Source organism: Wyeomyia smithii, chromosome 1 (genome assembly GCF_029784165.1).
Source record: "Wyeomyia smithii strain HCP4-BCI-WySm-NY-G18 chromosome 1, ASM2978416v1, whole genome shotgun sequence".
In the NCBI taxonomy this organism is placed as follows: Eukaryota; Metazoa; Arthropoda; class Insecta; order Diptera; family Culicidae; genus Wyeomyia; species Wyeomyia smithii.
In genome coordinates, this window is record NC_073694.1 from 197,074,740 (window position 1) to 197,089,712 (window position 14,973).

General features: G+C 40.2%; 1 protein-coding gene across 3 annotated transcripts in view; it reads left to right on the plus strand.

Moving 5' to 3' along the window:
- Positions 1–13,297: 13,297 nt before the first annotated feature.
- The window catches only part of LOC129733915 (ABC transporter G family member 20), a 49,366-nt gene continuing 47,690 nt past the window's right edge, over positions 13,298–14,973 (plus strand). For 2 of the 3 annotated variants that reach the window (XM_055695529.1, XM_055695531.1), the window contains exon 1: positions 13,298–14,019. The gene's annotated coding sequence lies outside the window, so the exon portion shown is untranslated. The remainder of the gene's footprint in view (positions 14,020–14,973) is intronic. The other variant, XM_055695530.1, reaches the window with a different exon arrangement.

Sequence of the window (14,973 nt, forward strand, 5' to 3'; positions counted from 1 at the left end):
TATCACAAAAAATAAACTTCAAACTCTTATTTCTCATCAACTACATGCACTATTGACATAAACTGTATTGCAATTCAAAGATCAATCTCTTTGCAACCCATACTAAATAGTTTCATCGTGCAAATTCTCATGTCTAATTGATGAATTCAAATCAAAGCTCAAATGTCAGGTAATGCTATATGGCATCACCCGCCGGGAATGAGTTGATAAACTCGCATTTCAAGCATAGATTTTTCGAAAATTGAGAGAATATATTAATAATGATTTGAGAAAACGAATCAGCGTCGTCTAATCTTTTTAACATATAACAGAATGCCGATCTACAATCTTTTTATAACTATACCAACGATTCAATACTAGTCGGTGTGCTTGAAAATGAAACGAGATCAACTGTTTCTGGAAAACATCGCAATATTCGAAGTGAACGCTCCCCAAAAGCTCGTGCAAATTCGACGTTTTAAAAGCTTCACCGCGCGCTTCCATTGTTGGGTGAAGCTTTTTGCCAGTCCGCCTGTGGCAGCTCCGAACAACGAAAGCGTTCGGAAATGATTTCTTACAAATCATAAAAAAGTTAAACCTAAAAGAAAAAGTAACTAGAATCGGTTCTAAAGTTATAAACCCTAAAAAGTTAGTTACAGTCGATTCAAGGAGTTATTAAAAGCGGAATAGTGAAATTAATTTCATATCTGGTACTATGAAATTCCTTCCTTAACTTATATCCTCAACTCTTTCTACACACTATTCAAGAAAGAGCTGATCGAAGCTTTCGTAGGTAAGCGAGAAACCCAAAATAATCATACCTGTAAAAGCCTGAAGCAGGTCACAGCACAAGGCGTAGAATATGAAACTGCCACCTAGGAGAGACTAGCAAAAATTTATATAGTCAGATATATACGCGAAAACATTAAAACAAGAAGAATTTAATAAGCAAAATGTTGTAACACGATTTAGCAAAAAATAGGTGTCACTTTTAGGACGATTCGAGAAAAACCAATGTCTAAATGTTAGTAGCACAATACGCAAATAAGTTCATACGCAGCAACATCAAACATCAAGCATTTATAAGGTTCAAAATCAACACCACTACGCACAGTGTTTCATTTTGCTGATTTCGTGCCCTAAATTAATAGCGTCCGCACATTTGATTTTAGTGAATACTTTTTTTGGAAGACTTTATACATTTTATTGCGCTTTTTTTTAAAATAGATGATGTAGTGAAGGATTCACCTTCATTTTTGGAGACAGTTAGATGGGCAGCCAGTATCTTTGAAAAAGTTGTGACAGATGCTTTTGCCAGCCACTTTGTCGAAAATGGCAAATTTCTATCTCTTATAATTGGAAAAATTATCACAATTTTTAATCAACTTCTACAAAGTTATTAGCCATACAGAAATATATAATTTCGCTGAACATTTTAACTCGTTATCATTCAAAATAAAAAATTTATTCAGCCGTTATCGATTTTTCAAGGGCTAATGGAACTGTAAATTACTCATTAGTTGTGCAAAACTACGCAGATAACTATTGATATTATTAAAGCACGTCTATTTTACTTTCGAAAAAATATAAAATCATTAGTTAACTAGAGTTTTTTGATTATTTTAATAAAGAAAATTGTTTTGTATGAAAATTCGTACTTCCATATAAAACTTTTTATAACGTTTGCGATAAAAAAAATTACTTTTTTGGATGGTGGTAGAAAAGTTTGATAAATTTCGTATGGAATTATGTGAGCTTACTTGCAAAAAAAATTCTATGAATTTCTTCTCTGACACAGCAGCACCTTCTTAGGGGACATGGTTAGGGATACCATCCGTCCTGATATAGCAGAACATGTCCTAATTTTGAGACCCATTCGGAGCATCCTGATTTATTTTTCATATTTTAGCATTGATCCTGATTTTTCTGAATGATGTCGGATATTCAAAAAAGTAGCAAATTGTTCAGTATTTTCATCTTGACTACGGGAAGAAACGAACTCATTTTGAACGAATCTTTTCTTTGGTTGAATCTTGACGAGAGAAATTGTCTAGTTGTTGAAAACGTTTACCAGTTTTTACAATTGTTAAGTTTATTTCAAACAGTTTATTAGTGTTGTGTTTATACCTAAAAAACTAACGCCTAATACATCAAAGTAGCAAAATTGAATCGTTCGAGAAATTCATCAAATATAAGTCTTCTGGTATATTTTGAAATGCAAATATCAAATTACGTGTTTTGTTTATTGATGTCTCAAAAAAAAGAAAATAGCTTAGATTATATATTTTGCTGTAAAAAAAGTTGTCCTGATTTTTAACTCCGACCAAATGGTAACCCTAGACTTGGCGCCCCCAAGAAGAGTGGACTATGTGTTGAATTTCACCTCGATGCTCACTTTCTTCGTGGGGGAAATAAAATACGAAGTGGCCTGCCAGTCGTTGTCATCCAGGGTGAGACAGGTCTCGTCGTACATCACCACTGCCACGTCGCGATTTGCCGGGAAAATCGACTTGACCATCTTATTCAGGCGCTACCTCTGCGTTCTTGCCTGCAGCTCCGAGACCAGTGGACGGGACTACTGCTTCCTGACATGTATGCCCATGTTCGCCGGGTACTTTTTCATTGTTTGGCCAGTTGCACCGACCTCCCGGCCAAACGCACGCTCGGTATTGTCGCTCAGGGTCGTTTGCCGTCCGGAACCAGGCTTTCCTTCGATGCTCTGATTGTTGGAGATGTCGGAACAGGCGTACCCGGTGTCCACAAACTGCCGCACGATGTCAGATGCTGACGCGACATGATGTCGTTTTTTGAACACACACACTTCTTAACGGAGTAGCTTCACTTTTTTCGCCATCATTAATCAATAGATTATCCATTTCAAAAGACTGAACAGCACAACTCAAGTATATCACAAAAATCAAATGTGAGGAAGCTAGAGCACTAAATCAGCAAACACTGCACTATAGGACATTTTTACACAAGCAAGTGGGCAAAGATATTTTTGTACCTTTTTTTAACACTTTCGGTATTTGTTTCTACTTGTTACGATCACAAAAGCTGCTTGAGATCATTTGTGACTGCATTGCGGTCAAGTTTTGATAGAAGCGAGTATTTTTTGTATGAAAAGCGAGATACAACCTATTCGCTTGACACTTGTTTTCTTTGATCGTTATTGGGGACTTGGATGCCAAGGTAGGACGGGAGGCAATGTACAGACCGGTAATCGGACCAGATAGCCTGCATGCCGTGTCTAATGATAACGGCCATCGGTGCGTAAACTTTGCGGCCTCCCGTGGTATGGTAGTCCGAAGTACCTTCTTCCCCCGCAAAGGTATCCACAAATCCACCTGGAGATCACCCGACCAACAGACAGAGAACCAAATCGACCACGTTTTAATCGACGGCAGGTTTTTCTCCGACATCATCAACGTTCGCACCTACCGCAGTGCGAATATAGATTCGGACCACTACCTAGTAGCTGTGTGCATGCGCTCAAAACTATCGACGGTGTATAACACCCGCCGAAGTCGAACGCCGCGACCAATTATTGAGCAACTGCGGGACGCCGAGGCTGCACAGGAATACGCGCAGAAGCTGGAGGCAGTGCTACCTACGGAAGAGCAGCTTGGCGCAGCTACCCTTGAAGATGGCTGGAAAAGCATCCGATCCGCCATAGGTAACACTGCAGTAGCGCTACTAGGTACAAGGGCCCCGAATCAAAGGAAAGGACTGGTTTGACGGCGAATGCAAACGGTAAGTCGAGGAGAAGAATGCAGCACGGGCGAGAATGCTGCAACACCGTACGAGAGCGAACGTGGAACGATACCGACAGGCACGGAACAGCCAAAACTCAGTCCTCCGAAGGAAGAAGCGCCAGCTCGAGGACCGAGATCGCGTAGCGATTGAAGAGCTGTACCAAGCTAACGACACTCGGAAGTTCTACGAGAAGCTGAACAGCTCCCGCGAAGGCTTCGTGCCGCAAGCCGATATGTGCAGGAGCTTGGACGGCAACCTCCTAACAGACGAGTGTGAGGTGATCGAAAGGTTGAGGCAGCACTTCGACGAGCATCTAAACGGCGATGCAGTAGAGCGCGAGGACGGTACGGCAATTGATCTTGGTGCACGAGCAGAAGACATCAGAATTCCAGCCCCCGATCTTCTGGAGGTGGAGGAGGAGATTGGTCGGCTGAAAAACAATAAAGCTGCTGGAGTGGACCAACTTCCCAGCGAGCCATAGAAATACGGTGGAGAAACACTGGCTAGAGCCGTGCACTGGGTCATTGTCAAGGTTTGGGAGGAAGAACGAGTACCGGAGGAGTGGATGGAGGGTATTGTGTGTCCTATCTACAAAAAGGGCGACAAACTGCAGTGCTGCAATTACCGGGCAATCACTCTGTTGAACGCCGCCTACAAGGTACTCTCCCAAATACTTTGCCGTCGACTATCACCATTTGCGAAGCAGTTCGTGGGGCACTACCAGGCGGGATTTATGGGTGCCCGCGCCACCACGGATCAGATATTCGCGGTTCGGCAGGTTATGCAGAAATGCCGCGAATATAACGTGCCCACACATCATTTGTTCATCGATTTTAAATCGGCGTACGACACAATCGATCGGGACAAGCTATGGGAAATTATGCACGACTACGGACTTCCGGACAAACTGACGCGGTTGGTCTAAGCGACGATGGATGGAGTGATGTGTGTGGTTCGAGTTTCGGGGGCACTCTCGAGCCCCTTCGAAACCCGAAGAGGTCTAAGGCAAGGTGATGGTCTCTCGTGCCTACTGTTTAACATTGCCCTAGAAGGTGTCATTAGAAGAGCGAGGATTAACACGAGTGGCACGATATTCCAAAAGTCGGTTCAACTGTTTGGTTTCGCCGACGATATTGAAATTGTGGCTCGGACCTTTGTGAAGATGGCGGATACGTACATCGGACTAAAGGCTGAAGCCAAACGGATTGGACTGGTCATCAATGCATCGAAAACGAAGTACATGAAAGGAAGGGGCTCACGAGAGGACTGTGCTAACCTCCCACCTCGAGTTCAAATTGGTGGTGATGAAATCGAGGTGGTTGATGAGTTCGTGTATCTGGGCTCACTGGTAACTGCCGACAACGATACCAGCAGAGAAATTCAACGGCGCATAATGGCAGGAAATCGTGCATACTTTGGTCTCCGGAGAACGCTCCGATCGAGTAGAATTCGTCGCCGCACCAAGTTAACCATCTACAAGACGCTGATCAGACCGGTAGTCCTCTACGGGCTTAAGACATGGACTATGCTTGTGGATGACCAACGCGCCCTTGCGGTCTTCGAGCGGAAGGTGTTGCGTACCATCTTCGGTGGACTGCAGATGAAAAACGGAGTGTGGAGAAGGCGAACTGCAGGAGCTGCTTGGGGAGCCATCTATCGTTCACACCGCTAAGATAGGCAGGTTGCGGTGGGCTGGGCATGTTGTAAGGATGTCAGACGACAGCCCGGTAAAGATGGTTCTTGAAACCAATCCGTCAGGGACGAGACGGAGAGGTGCACAGCGGGCAAGGTGGATCGATCAGGTGGAAGACGACCTGCGGACCCTACGCAGACTGCAGAACTAGCGAACTGCAGCCATGGACCGAGTGGAATGGAGACGACTCTTACGTACAGCAAAGGCCACACAACGGCTTGGGACTGTTTGGTAAGGTATGGTAAGTTGTTTTCTTTAGATAAGTCGTGTAATCTTTGAGAGATTTTGACTTTGAGACTGTCAATATTTTTAAAATTTAACACATAATGGGTAAAATAAGGGGTGATTTCTAAGAATTTGGGTTTTATTAAAAAAAAAACGCATGCTGGAACCACATGTCAACAAGACCCAGCTCTTCCATTTCCAGCAAAAAAAAATCAGAAATCATCGCGAGATAGCGAACGCCATTAACCGTAACGTTGCGATTTTGATCATCTTTGAAGAAGTACGGACCAATGATGCCTCCAGCGTGTAAACTGCACCAAACCGTGCATTTTTCTGGGTGCATTAGCGATTCTTGTATTGCCTCTGATTGCTATTCGATCGAAATGCAGCAATTTTGCTTATTAACATACCAATTTAACCAGAAATGAGCTTCGTCACTGAACACAATTTTGCACGAAAAACATTTTTCACAGAGGACGAATTTTGGTAACAAAATACGATTATTTTTAAGCGTTGTTCAGGCGTAAGTCTGTTCATGGTGAAATGGCAAACCAAACTAAGTACATTAGACTTTGACAGCTGTCAGAAATCCCGCGAGAACTGTCAAATATGAATACACGAAAAACAAAATACCAAAAAAATCACCCTTTAAATTAAAATATTTTCAATCTCCCAGATGGTCTCGAGGTACGATGCTGGCCTAACAAGTCAGCCGTCGTTGGTTCGAGTCTCGTCTCGGGAGAGACTGTCCCAAGTAACACACAAAACATGTAAGAAAATAGATTACAACGAAAGTAGTCATATAAGTGTACTACAAGCGCAATTAAAAACTTGTGTTATTATATTGTGTTTGAAGTTGTTTTTCATCAGTAATACAACCGCATTTCGAAAACAAGCTCATTTTTTCTGGTTTTGGAGATGTTTTTTAATAACATGAGTTCAAGAATAGCAATCACTATCACTTGGTCTTTTCGTAAGACATTACACCATCTAATAACAACATTACGTACCTGTAAAATGCTTTTCCTTAGTACAACAGTCGTGGCATTCAACACTCAACTTAAATATACTTGATCAAATTAATATTTAAATTATATGAACGATTTCTATATTTATTCGAAGCGGGTTAAAACGTGCCATTAAAAGATAAACAAAACGCTTGCAGTGTAACCAATATCAATTTAGTTTTTTGTTATTGTATATCTAACAACGTTTTCTAGTTTTGTTAGGTTTTATATCCAGATAACGTTGAAACTATGCGAAAACAATTTTAATATTCAAGCAAAAGAAACAACTCATTTTGAAAGGTTGAAAATTATTTTTTGTCATCAATTTATAATCAATTAAAACTGCCACTGATAAAAGCTACAGTCGATCTAGTTGCACTGCGCCGACACAACACATTTGCGCATGCGCTGGTTAACAGTTGTCATAGCAACAGATTTGCGCATTGCCGTATTAGTACTCGAGATGTATTTTGCCACCTAATTCTATCAAGTTGGCTTGCCTTCATGCTGTTATCGGTACTTGTTCTATTAACCTTCATGTTTTGCGCTTTCCTGGTGTTAGAGATGTCATGGAATAGGTAACGTCAACTATTCTATACCAACGTGTGTTACTTGGGGTTAGTGTCAGTAGGATCGTAGCGCTAGCCCCACAATTGTCCTGTACACTAAATAGTCGGCTGCGAAGTATGTGTATAAATAAACAGAAAGTCAAGTGCCGAATCGGAATATAGCGCCAAGGCTTTGCTTGCTTTTGGTTTAAATAAAAATCCGATTACACTGGTCAACACAAGTGTGGCGCCGAAGGTCAAACTGAGAAAAAATTAAAAAATATAACTTTTTTTTCTTCCTAGGGCAACTATTGTGAAGTTAGAGCAGTATTTTTTTTTAAATTGTGTCAACCAGTGTTGTAATCATTTCATAACCTCAGAATTCCATGTTCAATCATCATAAAATTCGTTATTTAGGGGTTTTAAAGACAGTCCGTTCATTTGATACCTATTTTGTTCAAATCGGTTGTGTAGTTATTGAGATAATGGAGTTTCATAAATTTTACATTTAGATACATAACAGAAGAAGTTACAGTCCGATTATAATAAAATTCAATAGGGTCTCTTCAGGCAACTAGACCTTTCTGTTGCAGCTGATTTCCTGAAAATCGGTTCATCCATCTCTGAGGAAAGTGGGTGAGTTCAAGCAGCCTTAGAAACATGTTTCTTTTTATAGCCTGATTTCACATTATTATACATAATGGACAAAGTTTGAGTCCAATAACAATAAAATTCAATATGGTCTTATGGGACAACAAGACCTTCATGGAATACTAATTTTGTGAAAATCGGTCCAGCAATCTCTGAGAAAAGTGAGTGGATTTAAACAGTCTTTGGAACACGTTTCTTTGCATAACTTTTTAACCACATGTCCAATCATTATAAAATTATTTCACAAACGGTTTAAAAGACAAGCCCATTCCTTTGATATCAGTTTCGTTCAAATCGGTTGTGTAGTTTCTGAAATAATGAAGTTTTGTGATTTTCACGTTTTGATACATAACCTAGAAACTAAAAATCCGATTACAATAAAATCGGTCCAGCCATCTCTGAGAAAATCGAGTGAGATTGGGAGAGCGTTACATACATACACACACACATACAGAAAATGTTCAGCTCGTCGAACTAAGTCGATTGATATACGAGATTCGACCCTTGGGAGTACTTTTATTCCTTTGGTTTTTTCAGTGATTGCTATACCTTTCTAGGAGAAAGGCAAAATTAAATTTTACTCTTTCTGAAAAATATGCATTTTTTCCATTTTCTATCTTCATATCATTTATATTCTTTTCGAAAAAAATAGAAAAATAAATCGGTGACAGTCACTTTTCCTATTTCTGTCCACCTGGAAACTTCGAGTGAACTGTGCACGTATGTTGTTTCCTCGAAAACTTGAATAAGATTTTTTTGTGAAAATGGTACGAATTTACTGTATTGCATTGGCTTGACTATCTAACAATTATATTGATTTCATTAGATGATTACACTACCTAATTTCAATTCTATTTTTGGAAACATTTTTGGAAATACTGAAGTCGTAGTGATCGCCAACGCCGTTAAAGGCCTTCAGGCAAGCGTTAAGTGAATTGTTCTGGCCGTACGCAGTTCTATGTGTGGGAACAGCAAAAAGAACGCTGCCTTGTGGGACACCTAATGTGATTGGTAAAGAATACGAATACGTTGACAGTCTTCACGAAAGCTTATCGATAAAAACGGCTCCAATCGACGAACAAATCAGAAAGACCGACAACTCTTAGTTTGTCGGAGGCACGGAGGTATGGTACCGTGTCGAACGCTTTTGCAAAATCAATGTAGATGCAAATCTCCCGGAACAACGTAGTTGTGTAGCACATCAAGTTCGTGGTTTTGGTGCGTCCATCGTTTCGAAGGTTATACTGATGCAGCATAGAAGTGGAATCACTCGGTAATTATCGACATTATTACGGTTAGCGGACCTATGGATAGGTGTAATTCACTCTTTGTGCCACAGGAAGTGCGGTGCTTGCGTTGGGAATGGACTGGAAAAACTTAGCAAACAGATTTGTCACCTCAATGGGATAGTATGCCGTTGTATTATCTAGAGCTAGAGAAACCGTAGCAAGAATGCGTTTTCTGTGAACGCATGAATTTCCAGAACAACGGAGAGTTTGCTTGAGGTTGGACTGCGTTCTCTTAACATAATCTTTGAAGCTGGTTGGATTGAACGTAGAAAGCTTCGACTGTCCTCGGATTTGGATTTGCTCGGTTGATGCATTCGAAGACAGATATCCGTTGATATCCTCGTCAAAGTTCCATTGTAAATCGGATAAATTGTAATCGCCCAGTATCATGATGATGTCTTCGTTCGTAGATATCTCAACGATGCTCCAGAGATTCCAGATATGAACATAAAGCGACTCTTCAGCTTAATCTGGACAACACCCTGCTCTAGCAAGTCACAATCATACAACGTAATCAGGGTACTGTGGTGATGTGATTTGACTGCTATGAGTATACCACCTCCACTGGATATATGACTTATAGCCTCATTGCGGTCTGGTAGTACACAGTGAAAACTAAATCAGAAGAAAGTCCCACTTCACTGCTCTCCACCCGTACCGTTGTAGCCGTAAAGCGATTTCGTAATTCAACTTGCAGATTCAAGCAGATGTTGCTAGAAACGGGGGGCAGTCCGGAGCTCGAATGTGTACAGATGCAATGGTACTTGCCTGTCGAAGCACGAGGGGGTCTCGCCCTACCCGATCCCAACAGGGCCGGGACGGCTGTGTTGAAGCTGGCTGCAGGACACAACTGCGTTGGGTGGGTTGGGGTCCTCTGTAGTGCATTGGTTCGTGCGTCCCGGAAAATGCGATAACGTGTTTGTGAGAAAGGCCCTCGTCAGTTGGTGTTGAATTTACAGGAAGTTCACTGGCGATGAGTCTGCCTCCAAAGTACGCGACAAAAATGCGAAGAGTGGGGCGAAGGCGTGACCAGGATACGAAGGTTGGTGTTCGGTGTGCAAGATTCGGTACCCGAGTGAATTTAGTGTTTGCATCGTCGAACTCTCTGAACAATACACCCTTGGGCCAAGTAGGGCAACGTCTCGATATTCCACATTTATTGCGTTTTGAAAAAGATAAAATTCATGGCGCTCAACTCGGTACTCTTTTTTACCAGAGGAAACCCCTTGAGTGGATCCGAGCAATGTCAGTCTTTGATATGTCACTGCCTCAGACTTGACATTCGGATGAATTCGTGAGAAGTAGACCCAAAACAATTCCTTCGACGGGGGGACTGTCAGTACGGAACTGGCTGGCATCACATTCGTACCTCCTAAATGAGGTTTAGAAACCTTCGGGTATTCTTCACGACGACGTGTTTGTCCTGGTTGAGCTTCTTCGGACTTCGAGCTCACTGGAACAGATGTTATCACTTTTCTTGCGAGCATTTCCATCTGCCTACTGTTATCCGAGATGACTCACTTTAGTTCAGTCAATTCACCTTCATGGGTTTCTGTGATGCTGGAGATTTCGCCACCAATTGATGACATCGCCATTTTGAAACGAGCTAGATTCATAAAGTTCACGCATTGCCTGCACTTCCAGAACAAGTTACTATGCTCCTGTCTGTTCTCCACAAAGGGAGCGTTTAGTTTGGCCCATGGGTCGCTTGGTCTCAGAAACCCATACACGTAATGTGGTCATCCACGGTCTTTACTGCATCGACGCAGTGATCATATACACGACATTAATGGTCATGGCCGAATTGCGATGTCTTATTAACTTCAATCGCCTATCAATTTACTAAACTTTGTAACCGCCGTCAACTGAGAGATTCGAATATGGTTTTGCTGGTAGATTTTAAAATTTACTTTGTTATTTAACCTTACTAACACTTTTGCCATAAATATTTTAGATTTTATAGATTTTATAGATTTTATAGGTTTTATAGATCTTATAGATTTTATAGATTTTATAAATTTTATAGATTTTATAGATTTTATAGATTTTATAGATTTTATAGATTTCATAAATTTTATAAATTTTATATATTTTATAATTTTTATAGATTCTATAGATATTATAGATTTTATAGATTTTATGGATTTCATAGATTTTATAGATGTTCTAGATATTCTAGATTTTATAGATTTCAAAGATTTTTCACTATATATAATCGAATTTTATATGTACAATAAAGTCGCTTTTTACGCGGGGGATACGTGCCGCGCAAAAATAACCGCGTAAATTCCGGAATCCGCGTAAAAAAAAAACCATCGTTAATTTTGCATTCCGAGTGAAGGGAAACCGAAATCCGGGCAAAAAAAAAATACCGCGTAAATTCCGGAATCCGCGTAAAAAAAACAGCGTAAATTCCGGAATCCGCGTAAAAAACCGCGTAAATTCCGGAATCCGCATAAAAAAACCGCGTAAGTTCCTGAATCCGCGTAAAAAACCGCGTAAATTCCGGAATCCGCGTAAAAAAACCATCGTTAATTTTGCCTTCCGAGTGAAGGGAAACCGAAATCCGGGCAAAATAAAAATATCGTATAAATTCCTGAATCCGCGTAAAAAAAAACCGCGTAAATTCCGGAATCCGCGTAAAAAAACCGCGTAAAAAGCGACCTTAGTGTATTCGAATTAAAGAAAAACAAATTTTTTTTCTATTATAAGTTTGACATAAATGGTTTGTTGTTTTCGAATAAATAAGAAGAATTTTTTTTTGACTCATCCCCCTAGAAGTTAGACAACACATTTCTTACAAAAAAAATATAAACGGGTCGGACTCGATTATCCGGAACTTTATTAATTTTTTTTGTTGGTGTTCGTATAGAGTTTTTGTTCTGAAATTTTTCTGTTACCATCGCTTCTGGCACATTTGTTACCATTTATGTCGCTTACGGCATGTTTAATGTGTAATAATCAATGATCAATTTATTTTCTTTGCTTCTCAAGATTTTACCCCTTTTCGCTCCAGAAATAATTTCTGGTTACGCAAAATTTGAATATTTTTTCTTTGATTCGATTATCCGGAAAACTTGATTATCCGGAAAGATTTTCCTTTATGTTCCGGATAGTCGAGTCCAACCTGTGTCTTGTAGTTATTCCTGATGTAATTGCAGTCAAATGTAAAGAAAAAATTTTATCAGTGTATATTGATTTGCCATCTGGTTTGTATTTCGTTTTTGAAATTTTTAAAAATTTAATTTATTTTTAATTATTTATTTTTTATTTTTGAAATCATTTTTATTTGGGTGTTTTTATTTTTTCTAATTTTTTAATTTAAAAAAATAAATCAAAATTTTGACATTTTTTTTTATTTATTTCCCTATTTTCTCTTCCATCAAGCGTATTTCATGGATGTTCTTTTACAACATATAGCTATAGACAAGTCATATTTGAAATCAAAAAGAAAAATTTTGTTTTGTTACTTTGTATATATACAACTGAGTCTAAAATTATATATAATCGAATCATATAAAATCGAGTCAATAAATAATCGAGTCTCTACATAATCGAGTCCGACCTATATTTTACGTTTTACATTTTTATTTCTACATTTATCATTATATGAAAATCAATATCCTAAATTACTTATATTTTATAAATTTTGGTAATAAATTCTCTTTTTTCCAATCATTGTATGAGGTTCCATTGAATACTTTTACTGAAAAAAAAATCCCCACGCCGTTCGTTCCCACTATGCTAAGTATGCTGTTACCAGTATCTCGAATCATTAGACCAGACCAAGCAACAGCCCATCTGAAAAGAAAAGAAAAGTGGAAAATATGTAAACGCAAAACTTGTCGCCCGGCCGCACGAAAAAAAAACCCTAGAATGTTCAATTCGCTTCGGTTAGCACCGATGCTCGGGAAATCGTCAGCACTGGCATCAACAGAGCGAACAAGCATAAAATGCGTTCGTCTGTTATTCGATTTCTTACCAGTGCGCTCTAGAATGCCCCATAAAGCCCAACAGTTTTAAGCCCGATTACCCTCCGTAGCTTGTGCACTCCGTTGAAAATAGCTGGTTGCAGTGTAATAACCCAGCGCAACTCTGGGCCACTAAGCCAACCAGCGCCACACCACGACCTCTCAGTCTCGAATCTGCGTTCGGTGTGGACAGGTGTGCTTTTCCAAGTCCTGTTAGTTGCTTTGGTCGTCGGACCGCTGAAAACCGTCGTCGTCCAGCTTAACAAACGCGCGTCGGCTTTTCGAATGTGTCTTCCACGACGTTTCTAAACTTGGTTATGCTTAGTTATGTATGTCGCCACGAAATCTTCACGTACATAATAACTAAGAATGGTACGAGCGGCCACGGCCATCAATAATAATTGAAAGCGAAATCGGCTACTTTTATTTTCTTTAGTATTGTGAAACCGTACGGGGAAAAAAAAGAGTTGACGTGAGGGGCTAAGTAGCTAAACAGAGCAAGCAAGGTGCATGTCTGCTGTGCGAATCGGCGTGTGAGACGAGAAGAGAAGAGAAGAAAGAAAAAAAAGTGCGGATTGTAAAACATACTATTTTTTGGAACACATATACATAGTGCCAAAAGTTTAGCATTAGCATCGCGAGATAAATTACATAACAAGTGTCCAGGCCATTAGGCATGGTGTTAGTGCTTCAAGAGTGAACGTGGAAAATTGCCAGCTAACTGCTGACTCATTAGGTACACTGCAAAAAAGCGCACACTGGAGCATTAAAATAACGTTGCCACACCAGCCGGAGTACTACCAATGCAACAAGTCTGAATTTGGAGCACACAGCGGCCGTCTCGAAGCAACGTGGATTGTGTGCGCCCCATGCGTCACCGGTTAGAACCGTTAAAACTCAGTAAGTTGAATGTGTTCTTCATTCTCAGATCCAGCAGATGTTTGACAGTTGAAAAGAGGAGAAAAACAGTTGAAAAAAAAAACCTCAACAGCGAACCGTTTCCATGCACGTGAAAGGTAAATGAATCCAAACATGCTTTCAACTCGTTTGCACGTTCTTGGAGCAACAGCAACTTGGAGCAACTCGCTGCTCTCTATGGGTCGCCTACCGAATCGAAACTGGACGGCCTTGCCGTGTGATGCAACAGCGAGCAGACACACTATACAGAGAGGCGAATAAGGTTGGAAGATAAAAATGAAGTTTTTTTTGAAAGCGCTGTTCAAGGTGGAATTTTAGAGATGTAAAGAGAGACAATAAATACAATTTTACTTTCGTTGCGCCGCCGCCGTGGGCCGTCCCAGCATTTGGGAGTTTTTTTTTTTTGTATGATGGGCAACTGGTTTGACGGTGGGTGAGTAAATCGGATCCCTCCGGGGTTAACACAATGAACTGGTTTATTTCGAGTGTCTATTATCATTGAGGTGATGGTCAACGAACTGTTCGCCGCAATCAAGTGCGCTCGCCGACGGGTTTCCTTGTACCCTTTTACCGTCCGTAACTTTTTTGTGAACTTCCCGCTGTCGTTGTTTGGCGTGTTGCAGTAAGCCACCCACAATAAGAAAACTTAAGCTTGAGTGTAAACAATACAAAATACAAGTGCCAGTATTGCCGAAATCCATAATAAATTATCGCTTTTTAAAAGATTGTGTCAGTTTATTTTGATTCTCACTGACACTATCTTGAGTGTGTCACACGATCGCTCGGTGTTAAGTTTAAGTTGATGTACAGACGCACACACAAATCTGATAATTCTATGAATCGAATCGTAAACTTATGATAGATTCATCCAAAACACCGCTAAGAAGCTTGTTCTTTTCATTAGCACCGTTCTGTTAAACAAGAATTACCGTGTAC